Genomic DNA, 14,294 nt, shown 5'->3' with positions numbered 1-14,294 from the left:
CTCTTCTTCTTTCTCTCATGGTTTGCCATTTCTGAAACCCTAAAGGTCAGAATAATCAGAGGAGACTCAGGAGAAGGATCCAATGATCCAATGTTCCTGGTACCTTCCCATTTTGCCTCAGGTCATTAAAAATCAGGTATTTGGCCGGGCGCGGTGGCTCATGCTTGTAATCCCAGCACTTTGGGAGGCCGAGGCGGGCGGATCACGAGGTCAGGAGATCGAGACCACGGTGAAACCCCGTCTCTACTAAAAAAAAGACAAAAAATTAGCCGGGCGTGGTGGCGGGCGCCTGTAGTCCCAGCTACTCGGAGAGGCTGAGGCAGGAGAATGGCATGAACCCGGGAGGCGGAGCTTGCAGTGAGCCGAGATTGCGCCACTGCACTCCAGCCTGGGCAACAGAGCGAGACTCCGTCTCAAAAAAAAAAAAAAAAAATCAGGTATTAAAACTCTGAGTTTTCTTTTTTTTTTTTTTAGACTTTAGACTGAGTCTCACTCCATTGCCCAGGCTGGAATGCAGAAGTGAGATCTCGGCTCACTGCAACCTCTGCCTTCCAGGTTCAAGCAATTCTCATGCCTCAGCCTCCTGAGTAGCTGGGACTACAGGTGCACGCCACCATGCCTGGCTAATTTTTGTATTTTTAGTAGACACAGGGTTTCACCATGTTGGCCAGGCTGGTCTCGAACTCCCGACCTCAAATGATCCACCCGTCTCGGCCTCCCAAAGTACTAGGATTGCATGCGTGAGCCACCGCGTTTGGCCAAAACTCTGAGTTTTCAAAGGAAGACATTATTTGAACATAGACACTTGTAGATCACAGTTCCTATTTCAAACTGGTATCTTAATGTAAAACTCTTCTCCCCCTCCCATCTTGGTGGCTCACATGTCAGCTTCCTCTTGGCTCTATCTCTCTTTTTCCCCCTTCACCTTCACTACCTAGTCCTGAATTGGGGGTCTTGCCTGAATTAGAGCTCAGTCCCAGGAATTTCCACTAAGAACACCTAAGTTTCTTCTTATAAAAGGTAGAGAAAGGCCACCCCATATGCTCTAGGTAGATGATAAAGTTTCAGTGGAACCCATCTGCCTCTCTTTCAGTTTCCAAATCCTGAGAAGGTTTCTCTGATATAAATTGATTCCAGAGCCTGTCCCATGCATGAGCGTGGGTGTGGCTCTCTGTTCACAGCACTACCTGCTTCAAATCGGTTAAAGAGCCTTTCCAGATTCATAGACCAGATCAAAGGCATGGTGCTGGCAGCCAGAGGACAGGGGCTGTCACACCCCAATTCACAAAGAAGGGAACTCCAGGATTTTCATCTGGTTTTGCAGAATGCCAAATGTGCTCCTGGCTTTTGTAATAATACTAATTATGCCTTCCAAATTATAGGCTGAACAGATGTGTTAACCAGGCCCTGAGGTGCATTTGTCAGTAGGTGTCCAACTGTGAGCACTGGGCATGTCTGTGGAAGAGCCCAAAGGGCATAGGCAAACACATAGCAAACTTCGAGGAGCTGTTCAGCTACTTGGACTCAAACTTCACTTGCTCTTCGCTGTCTGGTTGTAAATTGCTTCATGTGAAAGCACATACACACTCATTAAACATTAAGGCTTTCCACGTATTTCAGACCATTTTCTCCCTAAGTCCACTTTTTCAGTTTTCTATTTTCTGTTTGGCCTGTCCTTTCTTCTGAAGTGTGCACAAGCTTCTCCTAGCTTAGAGATGTGGGTGACAGCATTTCAATACCCAAAGATCCCACAGGTCACCAACTGCCTCAAGGACAAATTCTTCTGCTCCAAAATACACCTTCCTCATCCATTATTTTTGGTGCCTAAAATACTGAAGTTCAGGCTTAGTTGTTTGTTTTTTAACTTTTTATTTCTTTTAGATAACTTCCTGATATTTGTGTGTCAAGGAGGGGTCATATTTTAGTTATCTGTGTGAGATTTTTTTCAGATGTTTTAGAAGAAGTAAGTTTTGATAAGAAAAAAAAGAATGTGATGATATATGAGAAAGGGAGTTAAAGAGAGGAAAGGAAGCAAAAAGGAGAGGGAAAAAGGAAAAAAGGGTGAGAAGAAGGAAAAAGAAAAGAAAAGAGAGAAGAGGAGAGGAGAAAAGGAAAGAAAAATCATGAGGAGTTGAGAGGAATGAAGCAGGGAGACATCATGGGGCCTAGAAGAGGAGTCTGGAAAGTACAACAGACAAGTGTCACCTTCTCAGAATAGACCAAGGACAGCCTCTGTTACCTCCTATTCCAAATAGTTATTTCTGCAGGGAATTTTCCAGACCCAAAGATTTTGCTTCCAGTCTGAGGAATTAGATTCACAGTCAAATTTTTCTGAATTGCTGAAAGCGAGTGAAGTCCATAATTATCCCCAGAAACTAAAGAGTCTGCTGAGTCATTTAAAAATATAATTTAAGTGACACTCCCTCAGTTATATCTCTCTTGTGTTAGCATTTTATTTTAAAGGTGGTATAAATAGTCATTTTGAAAGCAGTTGCCATCAGGAGCCCCAAGCTGACTCTGCTAAAGGGGTACGCAGACAGAAGAGTTCCATGTCCAATAAGCCCACTCCCCTTAACCCACCTGGGGCTCCTGCCCTGGGGGCTGAAACTTCAGATTGTCTCTTTTCAGGGATGTTCAGGGTAGAAGGATGGCAAAGTTTGAAGTGAAAATGCCTGATTTTAAACTTTGTTCTGAGCATCACTCAGAAGACTGTCCATAGATGTTCTTCCCACCGACTCCTTCCAGAATATTCCTTCTCAGAAAAGAAAATAGATTGTTGTCAGCTTCACTTTGATGCCAAGCACGAAAGACTTCCAAAGATATAAGCTCATGTCTAAGGTGCTAGATAAACATCTCCAGGTGTGGGAATGAAGCTACTACACACTGCAATTGTAACAGAATCGTAACCAACCACGTATGTACATTTCTTTTTTCAACTCTTAGGTCAGACATGATGTAAAAATATCAAGATGTTTACCAAAGTATTCCCAACCACAGTTTGAGCTATCAATCCATCCACTACTAAAACGTAAGCTTTGGTATTTTCAACAACTCGAAGAAAATTAACTCTAGCAATCGCCTCCTACTTTTACAGAACTGCTCAGCTTCCGCGGCAGCAGGAAACACTGTTTGAATCAACGGCTGTAATAATACTCCTCATTCCTGCTAATGCAAAGCAGCAAGGCCTGGGCCCTTCTGTTTTACGCTGCACACTGATTTGGAAGCAAATATTTTTCCAACAACATCACTAAATTGAAAGCATTTTGAAAAATCTGAAGCTTTCACAGAATATTGTTTTGGAAAAACCAACCCTAGTAGATCTGTCAGTGACATAAGCCATCCCCTTCAATTTAGCTTGAAAATGCGAGCTCACCCTGTCAAACAGCTCTAAATTACATATATCTTTGCACAGGGCATTCCAAGATCCAATTAAAAAGGTGGGGAAAGTGGGGAGTAAAAAATGTTATATTTTTCCATTATGCTCTTCTTATTGATTAATAAAAACAGTGACATCTGTCTGCCTTTAATATTGCTGAGGCACATGTATTTGTAAATAAGGAATCCAGGCACAGTTGTGAATCTAAAATGCTTAATCACATATTAATTTTTAAAGTTATAATTCACCCAGTACCCAAATAGGTACTAAGAGCTTACTACAGACAATGGTCAATATTAGGTTCTTTGATAGGTATAAAGTTATTCAAGAAATTAAGCCATCAATTTAAGGTACTTATCTTCTATTCGAGGATATAATAAAACATGAAAATACTTGAATTCTAAGACATCATTCTTCTATGAAAATGAATCACTTGGCACATCTTTTCCTGTGCTTTCTAATCTCTGTTGATTTGAGCATCGGAGCTTCTAATGGTCATCCCTCATGTCTCTATCATCTTATTTATCAATATTTAGGGGGAACCTTGTAAAAGCAACTATACCCAACTGTGTTTTGCTATCTTAACGTCTCTTATAAAACACTCTAATATTTAAATACGCTGCAGTTTGTTACATTGATTTTCCTCCAATCCTTTTACTTTTCTTATAGAAAATTTCAAAAATATAAAAAGTACAAGGAATGTGTAATGCTCCCTCAGTGCCCTTCACACAGTTCCAATGATGATCAGTACTTAGTCAGTTTCCATCTGAATGCCCACCTGACCTCTCTTTCATAACACCCAGACCATTTTATTTTGAAACGAATCCCAAACATCGTATCATTTCTTCTGTAAATATTTCAATGTTGTCACATTGAGTTTCAAGTTTCCTTTATATTTTAATGAATCCTTGATATTTTTAGGTATTTATCAGGCTACTTCACATCCTACAAAGTATGCTAATTTGCATTCTATCTACACACATAAGTGGTGGAGTTGGCCCCTCTATTTTAAACGAATTATCATTGAAATAGTCTATATGCATCATCATTTTTAATCATCACGGAGTTTTGCACAGCTATGTATCCGAGTTTACAAGCTCACACTTTGTCAGTCACTTCCACACTATTATTTTGAGCATGTTAGTACTTGCCATTTATTTATTTAGAATATTTTTATATTATAATGAGTTTCTCACATTCTTGTTTTCTTTCATGCTCCCAGGCCATTATTGATCTGTGAAAGTCTCCGCATTCCAGGGAGCAATCTGTTTTGTGGGAGGGAGCTGTGCCCAGTTCATGGGTCTTTCCATGTGGCTTTGAAGGGACAAAAGCATCAAGTTCAAGGATATTATTAGGAAAAGCATCCAAATGCCTTGGAGATTCTCACAGGGAGGGGCTGAGGTGATGGGGGTAGGACAAACTCCTCGTGGTAGAATAAGTAAGAAACTGAAAGCTACATCATGAGGTTAAATAAGCAAGAGGAATCAAAATGCCAAGCTTCTTTATTCTAAGTGAAGAATTGCATTCCCAAGGCTCACTTCCATTAGAAAAATGAAGCCTTGTGTTCAGGTGGTTAAATCAAACATAAAAAGGAGAAATAAATTCCCCAGTGCCAATAAAAAGTCTCTCCTTGCTGCTCCAAGCAAAAGTTTTGAGACATTCAACAATAGGTCAAAATAACATTCTGTGTTCTGCACACCATATTCCAAACTCAAGCAAAATGTCTACGGAATTTTTTTTATAATTTCAAAGCCTTTTGATTAAAGTGTACCAGAAGGGCACTGACAGAGCAGGCTGTTTCTGTTCTTCTGCGGAAGGTTTCAATGGCCGCCGCACACTCTCTAAATCTATTTACTTCAAGGCTGGAATGAAACAAACATGACAGATGGTTTTTTAAAAAAATCAAAGGGGAAGTTCTTGGAACACATCCTTCAAAATAAAATTTTGTTTCTTTTTTTTTTTTGGAGCAGCTGAAATGATTTTTCAGAACATCTGATGAGCGATTTTAATACTTCAACTTTCTCCTCCATGAAGCGAACCCATTCATTTGGAGACTTCTGTTCTTTTGTTTTATTTCTGTGAGTGTCTTTCTTTGACAAGACATAAAGTCTGAAAACGACAATATGCTAAATGAATGGACCCATAGTATATTTGGCTACATAAGGGCTGCTGGAGTATACTTTGGATTTTGATGAGATAATAGAATGCTTAATGGAAGAAATCTTGAAGAAATAACAAGGAAAGTTAATGAGTCTTCATGTTTACTATTGCTCATGTTCTCGGAGGATGAGCAATTTTCCCTCACCTGTTGTAGGGACAGTAACTAGAGGGGTACTCCATTCCCCTGAAGGCCGGACAGCTTGATGGTTAGGAAAACACCAGAAAAGGGAATGGGGGGTTGAGGGGCTTGAGGAAGGGTTTGGGGATTACTGTGTAGAGCTGGTTTTCACCTACTCATGTTCAGAGGAGCGCTGGTTTAACACCACCAGTAAGCCTCACTTACAAAGCTGAAATTTAACTTTCGGAAACGTTCAAAACCACAGTTGACATTAGCATAGTCTGTTAAAAGTAAGGAATGGCTCTTGCTCAGTTTTCATATGGACTGGATATAAGGGAGAAAGAGGAGTCAAATAGGACTCCCAGGTCTCCTAGGTGGGTCACAGCAGGTGGGACACTGAGTCCATGGAAGACAGGAGACAGAGGAGATCTGGAAGCTAACACGTAGCTTTCAAAGACTTGTCTAAAGACTCACAAATTTAGAAATCAAGCCGTCTCTGGATCTCATAACTAAAAACTGGAGGACTGAGACCTCCACAGAAAAGCAGCATGAGGCTATTGTTTAAAATCACTAACTCCGGTTTGCAAAAGACCTGGATTAAAGTCCCTGCATCCCCACCTTCTAGCCATGACCGTAGATCAAGGGGAACAGCCTTTTTGGGTTCTTTCCTTATTGGTTAAACTTTGATCACTGAACCTTCTTCTTAGGATGTTAAGATACTCAAATGAGGTCATGTGAAGAAAGCATCTATCATAGAAATAGGCCCTTAACACAGCTATTCCCCTCCACTCAGGCCCCATGGTACCAGCCAAAGGAGAATATATTCTATATGGGGGTCACAAGATCTGCCCTGACCATAGCCCTAACCCAAGAAAAAACAAAATTATATTAAGTGAAATAAGCCAGGCACAGAAGAACAAACACTGCATGATTCCATTTTGTTCATTATCGAATGCAATCAAACTCACTGAAGCAGAAAGTAGAATGGTGGTTGCCAGGGGATGAAGAGGGCGGAAATAAAAAGTTGCTCTGGGTATAGGGCTTCAGTCATACAAGATGAAAACGTCCTAATGATCTGCTGTACAGCAATGTGCATATAATTAACAATACCATACCATACACTTAAAAATTTGTTAAGAGGGTAGATTTCATGTTATGTGTTTTTTACAATAAAAAGAAAGTAATGCTTTTTAAACCCCCACCAGCTCCCCGCATGGTCCCAAACTTTGATATCATTCCTAGAAGGACTGCCCAGGGAAGCTTGCTAATAGTTATCCTGGTTACAAGCATAAAAAGATAACTAACAATGCAAGGGCAACATGATAAGTACTAAATTCTAAACAAATAGTAATGCAGAAGATACTTTGAGTTACAAGAGAGAGGAATCACTTGTGTCAATGTGATAGGAAGACAGAGCAGGCAGGAAGGAGCAGCCTGCTCTGGCTGAACGGTCTGTGCCAGGCCCCATCCAAAGTGTTTCCAGAAGGCACTATTGCATGAGAAAGGAGAATCCAGAAATAGATCAACACATCCCAGCCCTTAGCATTTCCTGGCCCAAACTCAATGTTTCCTAAACATTTGGTGAATGAATGTAAAATCCAAATTTCACAGAACCACCTATTACAAATTTTATTTACTTAGCTGACAGCAAGTTAATGACATATTTACAAAGCTTATAACAAAGCCATTTGGTTTGGCAATGTCATTTGACACTAAAAATGAGCTTATGCTTTGACCCAGCAATTCCAATTTGCAATGTCAGTCTAAAAAATCCCTGCATAGAACACAAGGAGACACGTATGATGATGGTCATGACAACATTGTTTGTCAAGGCAATGGTTGAATAAATTGTGGATGACTTGTACAATGGAATACTACACAACACTGAAAAGGAACGAGCTGGATCTATTATAATAACATGAAATGAACCCAGAAATATAATATTGAGTAAAAATGATTATTGCAGAAGGATATGATGCCACTTATGTGCAAACACACATGCATACCCTCAATACTATGTTGCTTCTATAAACGTACCTGTATGCATATAAAATATGGAAAAAGTGTAAAAGGACAAATATATATCTGGCATATATATATATAAAGAGTACAAGAGACAATGCCAACTTTTAGAGATTCAGGAAACTCAAAAGCATTATGCTAAGTAAAAGAATCCAAACATAAAAAACTTTATAATATATTATTTTACTTATTTGAAAATTTAGAAAAGACTATAGTAACAGAAAGTAGGACAGTGGTTTCCAGAGCTATAGCATGGATAGGGGAATTGGATACAAAAGAGCCCAAGGAAGATTTTCGGGGTGATGGAAATGTTCTATATTATGATCAAGACGGCAATTACACATGTGTTTACATTTGTCAGGACTTACTGAATTGAACACTTAAAACTGGCAAATTTTATTGGATGCAAATTATATCTGAATAATATTAATGAAAGCCTATGATAAAGGCTACTATTAGGAGGATATGAGAGCTGATATTGGAGTTTAATTTTTAAAGAGAAAACACATGTTAATCTTATTTACTGTGACATTATTTATATTGTCTTGAACTCTTTTGCCCCTTACATAGCAAATTACCACAAACTTATTTTTTATTCTTAGGGAAAAAAAAATGTGCTGTATACATTTTTGTTGTTGTTGTTACCTGGACTGTTTCTAAATAGAAATTGAAAATGTTTGAGGGGGAAATATGTGTCCCTCCCACGTTTGGTATGAAAAAGAAGAATGCTGATGAGAGCGGCCAAGAGCTGGGTTCTAAGAGGTCTTTTGTCTGTTCACCCTCCCCTTTGGAGGCTCTGTTGTATCATCTGAGTACTAGAGGGCTGGGTGCCAGCTAACCTCTTAGGCTACTTCCAGCCGCAGCCGAGTGCTTGGTTCTTTTGAAACCCAATGCACCAGGGAAAAAGATTGACATGGGCCTCAAAAGAAAAGTAAAGAGAGTTAGAAATGACTGTATCCACTTATATCCAAAGATAAGATTGGGAGCCTTCAAATTCCACACGCCCTGTTCCTCAGTTTTTCCCATTGCCTGTAGCAACAGAGTTACGTTACTCCTGAGAAAGCTGTTGTAGTGCTGAACCACAACAAACCCAAGACTGTAGTGAATGACCTTAACTTTGACCAAAGCAAATTCATACAGCTTTTTTTTTTTTCAATTTGTTGTGGAAATGCAAATAAAAGAGTATAGATTTAGTCCTTTCCCATCTATCTTTTTTCTAATGACCTATTAAAATATTAAATTATATATATTTATGATATACCATATATATATAAAGAAATAAAAATTGGAGTTTTTTTCCACTACAGGTGTATGAGACAGGCTTCTTCAGGGAAACAGAATCAATAGTATGTGTATATAGATTCATAAAAAGACCTTTATTTGAAGGGATGAGTGCTTGCAATGATGGAGGCTGTTCAGTCCCAAAATCTGCAGTTGGCAAGCCAGAGACCCAGGAGAGCCAAGGGTGCATTTCCAGTCTAAAGGAGGTCAGGCTTGAGACCCAAGAAGAACAGATGTTTCAATCTGAGTCTGAAAGCTGAGGAATAAAAAAATAGTGTCTCAGCTCAAAAGCATCAGACAGGAGATCCCTTTCACTCATGGATGGTTCAGCCTTTTTGTTTTATTCAGGCCTTCAACTGATTGGACAAGGCCCACCCACATTAGAGAAGGCCATCTGCTTGACTCAGTCTACCAATTAAAGGTTAATCTGATCCAGAAACACTTCCACTGACACACCCAGAATAATGTTAGATCAAATATCTAGGCAGTCCATGGCCCAGTCAAATTGACACAAAAAATTAACCATCACAATAGAGAAGTCTTAAATTCCATCATTGAAAGAGTACAAGGAGCTCTAGGACAGCAATACCTTCCCAAACAATAGAGTCTCAATAGTAATTAACTGAGTTCTTAAAGGAATTAGAACCAAATGTAAACATCATTTAGCTAGAAATTTCTTCTCTTGAAACCCATCTTTTTAAGAATACAAGAAACACATTTAAAAGGAAGCTTGGGCAAACCCGTTGAAGTTGGCATCTTCTACATAGTTAATCCCAACTCTGGATGGGGGCAAGGCAGATTTATTTGGACTGAATGAGTTGATAAATAATTTTTAATTTGCAAACTAATTGTGAGGGTTTTCAGTACATTTGTTCTGTCTCTTAAAGTCCATGTTAACGACCATTATCAGTAGCTCTTAGCCTTTGAGTTGTCTTTTCCTGAGAGAAGAGATCATTTGGCTCTCTCACTTTGAACCCTAGGCCTTCCATCTTGATGATGGTTGGCCAAGGTTTGGGCACAGTCTGGTCTAAAGTGACCAACTATGCTAGTTTGCCCAGGACTGTCCAGGTTTTAGCATCGCAAGTCCCACGTCCCAGGAAATTCCTCAGTCTAGGCAAACCATGATGGTTGCCTACCCTAGTCTGTGGCCCTGGCTCTGTCCCCTGTCAATCTGTCCCTCATTCCTTGTTGGTCTTCTTTCAAGTGATCAATTCGTTGTGAATAGCCAGCATCCAGCACAGAGCCTGGTTCATAGGAAGTACTAAGTAATTTGTTGAAATACTGAATGAGTAATAATAATAATGATATAACAATAGCTACCATATATTGATAATTTTCTGCATGCTTGTTTCAAGAATTAAAATATTAATTCATTTACTATCTCAACAACCTCATGAGACATAAAACACGATTTTCATATACTGTAACTGAGAAGGCAGAGGCAAAGAGAATGCTTGGGAAAAAAATAGAAATAGAGCAAAGCCTACTAATCAGTCCATCTGGGATGAGACCCTGTAAAGTTGGCCTTTCTAACACTGGAATTTAGCCAACTGAGATAAGACCTCTATCTTCCTAGACTACATCACCTTCTTTAACAAACTGAAACAGAAGAAAATTATTCATTCTTTTTGAGCAAGCTGTCAGCCACCATAACTGTGAACTGGAATTTTCTGGTGAAAATAATAATGACACTGATCCAGAAAGTCAGCTGAAAAGCAGGATACAGGCTGGTAACATTGCAAAATTGCACATGGGAGGACCTGAGTTCTGGGCCCCAGAGAGTGCTGTGGCTGAGGAGGTAGGACCACACGGGAGACCACACCCTAGAGGAAGATGGGATCCGGACATGGGACTGGCTGTGACCGTAGGGTACATTCTGGTTCTGAGGAAAGCCCCAGTCTCTAAAAGATACATCTTCCCTCTACCACTGCACTAATAAGGATCATTCTCCAGCTAAGAGAAAACAATCTGATCAGTTCAGCTAACCTGATTTAGACAAGGATTATTCTCAGAGAAGCACATGATGTTAAGGGAAGTGCAAGAAATAACAGAAAGAGAAGCCAAGTTGGAGAGCTCCTCAGAGGACATGGCAGAGGCAAACAAGATACAGAGAACAGACAGATTGGGAGAATCACCAAGGAAATCTGATGCTTATTTCAAGACTGAGGTTAAATGTAAAATATGGACAGAAGGACCTTGTCATAGCAAGATGATGCCTCTCTTCTGCCATAATAGTTTCTAAGCTTTGTAACCTGGGCTGGGAGCCACATATTCTTAAAACCATGGTATGTGCTACATCCTTCCACCAGAAATTGATGTGCCAAACAATTTCTCCTTGAGGAGTGATTAGGTCATTAGGTTTCTCATTATAGTAATTAGTGTAAAACTGAGAAAATCATCAAGATAATTCAGGGTTTTCTTTAAGCACTTTTGGCCACTAGCTAGATACAACAAACAAAAATAATTTTAGGTAGAAATTTCTGAGTATTTGTCTTATGTCTTCATTGTTACTTGACATAACATTATACACACAAGATAAAGGTAACTGGAAAGTAAGATTCAGATTATAAAATCTTGACCAGGCACAGTGTCTCATGCCTGTAATCCCAGCACTTTGGGAGGCCAAAACAGGAGAATCACTTGAGCCTATGAGTTCAAGACCTGCCTGGGCAATATAGTGAGATCTCATCTCTACAAAAAAAAATTTTTTTTTAATTATCCAGGCATGGTTGTGTGTGCCTATAGTTCCAGCTACTTAAGAGGCTGAGGTGGGAGGATCACGTGAGCCAGGAGGCAGAGGTTGCAGCAAGCCAGGATTACACCACCGCACTCCAGCCTGGGCAACAAAGAGAAAGATTCTGTCTCAAATAAAAAAAGGAAAGAAAAGAAAATCTAGGTTTTTCTCTCTCTTTTTTAATAAACCATGTTTATTTTAATAAACTTTTAATAAACCATGTTCATTAAAATAGAATTTTCTTATTAATGATTTTTAAATTTTGTTTGGCTGTAAAGTGTTCTCCATTTTTGTGTGTGCCACCCTGATAGAATGACACAATGACCTCAAGAGCTATCTCAACTTCCTCAAAACTATGTTAATTTTTCTGCATTTCAGGTATTGTCCTTCCATCTATTTAGCACTTTAGTAGAGGGAGTTCATGGTTTGAGCACGGAAGGTCAGAGAATCAAATGGATGGCTTCGGAGTGTGATCACACAAGATCATCAGTCATAATATCAAGGACCTATTATAGCTGACTCACAGAATTAAATTAATAGGAAGTCAGATCTTTGATATGTTATCCTTTCCACAGCAAGCTTAGCACTCCTTTTATTGATTCTTTCAACAAATAGTTATTGAGCATCTTCCATGTGTAAAACCTCTGCTTGGCACTTTGGGATGGGGAGGGAGCGAGGGGGAGGCAGAGGATCAGAACAAATTAGACACAGAGCCTGACCCTTAAACGTTTACAATCTATTAAGGGAAATAAGTCCAGCACATAAATATAATGAATAAAAAATAAGAGAGATAGATAGATAGATAGATAGATAGATAGATAGAGAGAATGGCTGTGGCATTTATGGAAAGGAAAGATGGCCTTCTGTAAAGCTGGGGTTGAGAATCAAATCTGTATTCTCTTCAAATGTATAGATTTGAGCTCAACCTTAATATATGGTTGCAACTTTGGTAAGCAGAGTTAGGAAGAGAAGATAATTAATTTCATAAAGACAATCCAACATAAAAAAAATGCCTTATATGAGGAAAGGCAGGATCATGCCCAGCATTACAGAAAGGTTAAACTCAAAAGTCTCTTATTAACTCTGCACCACTTTGAAAACCACAGCTCTCTTAACACACCCAAAACTGTTATCTTGTGCATTAGTTGTGAGACTATCCACTTATTGGTTCCATCTGGGTGTCTAAAATGGAATCAGAAGGCTGTAGACAGACTCTCCTCAGTTCTCTTCTGATTAGTGTTCCCCTGGACTTTTCTTCCCAAAATAAAGTTAAGTGCATTTAAGGTTCTAGGATCTTCTTTACATCCTTTTGAAAATGCAGAGTAAATATTATATTGGCTTCTTTCTGCAGTCAATTAATGTATCTTTCTTGCCAATGTCATAAATATAACTTTTTTCAGTTGATGCTTTTCTTACTGCATACATATGCTATTGATAATTACTTGTTTTTGAGTTCTTAACCATTTGTGCATGGAAATACATCTGAGGTTTAAATGTTAAGACAATTACATTACTAAATGCCTTATTTTATACGTGAATAGGCCATCACAAGTCCTATTCCATGCATTAAAATTGTACTCACCAAAGGAATCCATCTACCATATCGAAATCCTAAAACAATCAGGCATTCTTGTAGGAAAGTTAATACACAGCCTCTGTGCCTTCTCTGTAATCAATTTCCTACAGCTTCTGTATGATGGCAGCTTAAGAAATTTTCTGGTTTTATTTTCTATGTTTAGATAAAACAATGATGACTCAATTAAAGATGCTCAATCTTAAAAATGAATTGAAAGGAGGTCCTGTTTGGGCCTAGAATAAATGACTATGGCAGTCTTCTATGGAACTATGAGGGGCAATGAGAGTAGGGAGGGGCAAAACAGGCAATGGGATGAATCACTGCACAGACATAAGGTTCCCCATATTAAAACACACATGCTTGTCTCTGCCTCTTGTTATTGCAATGAAAGGCGGACTGTTTGTCTTGGTATATAGCTCAATCATGCATTCTCTACTAGATTCCCTTCCATGGAAAGTGGAGAATACAGTTGGTTTAAGTGTGAACATTGCTTTTTTAAAAAGGGCACTTGAGATTTAGAGCTTAATGGGCTGTTTCCTATAAATCTGGGGTTATGTTTGCGAGCATCTCCTCAGCTTCCTCTGTTGAGGTTGGTCAGCCCATAGAGCACTTGACTGGACAGCGGGATGGTGTGAGTTTTCATCTGCCATCACCCCGGAATGATTGGACCAGTTACCATGCACACCTGCTTGCCTTATAAAATGTGCTACAGTTACAGCTAAAACAAATTGCCCATAATAAAAATAACAATAATCATAATAGTAATAATAATAAACTTCTGCTCCATTCCAGGATCCCGACCTCTCACACCTTTAATGGGCCAACGTGCTCATTTCTTAAACCTAAATTGTATCAGGATATTTTTAGAAGTATGTTGCCTAAAAAAATAGGTTTTAGTTGGGAGGCATTTTGCCTGTTTATTTGGCCTCATCTTTGTAACATTAGTACTCAGCTTAATGAATTACGAGAATCCAATGGATGAAGCCACAGGAAATAAACTCAACCTTCTTTAATTTAGATTTATTAG

Source organism: Symphalangus syndactylus, chromosome 1 (genome assembly GCF_028878055.3).
Source record: "Symphalangus syndactylus isolate Jambi chromosome 1, NHGRI_mSymSyn1-v2.1_pri, whole genome shotgun sequence".
Lineage (NCBI taxonomy): Eukaryota > Metazoa > Chordata > Mammalia > Primates > Hylobatidae > Symphalangus > Symphalangus syndactylus.
The sequence above is the reverse complement of the archived record's forward strand: the minus strand, read 5'-3'. Positions refer to the sequence as shown.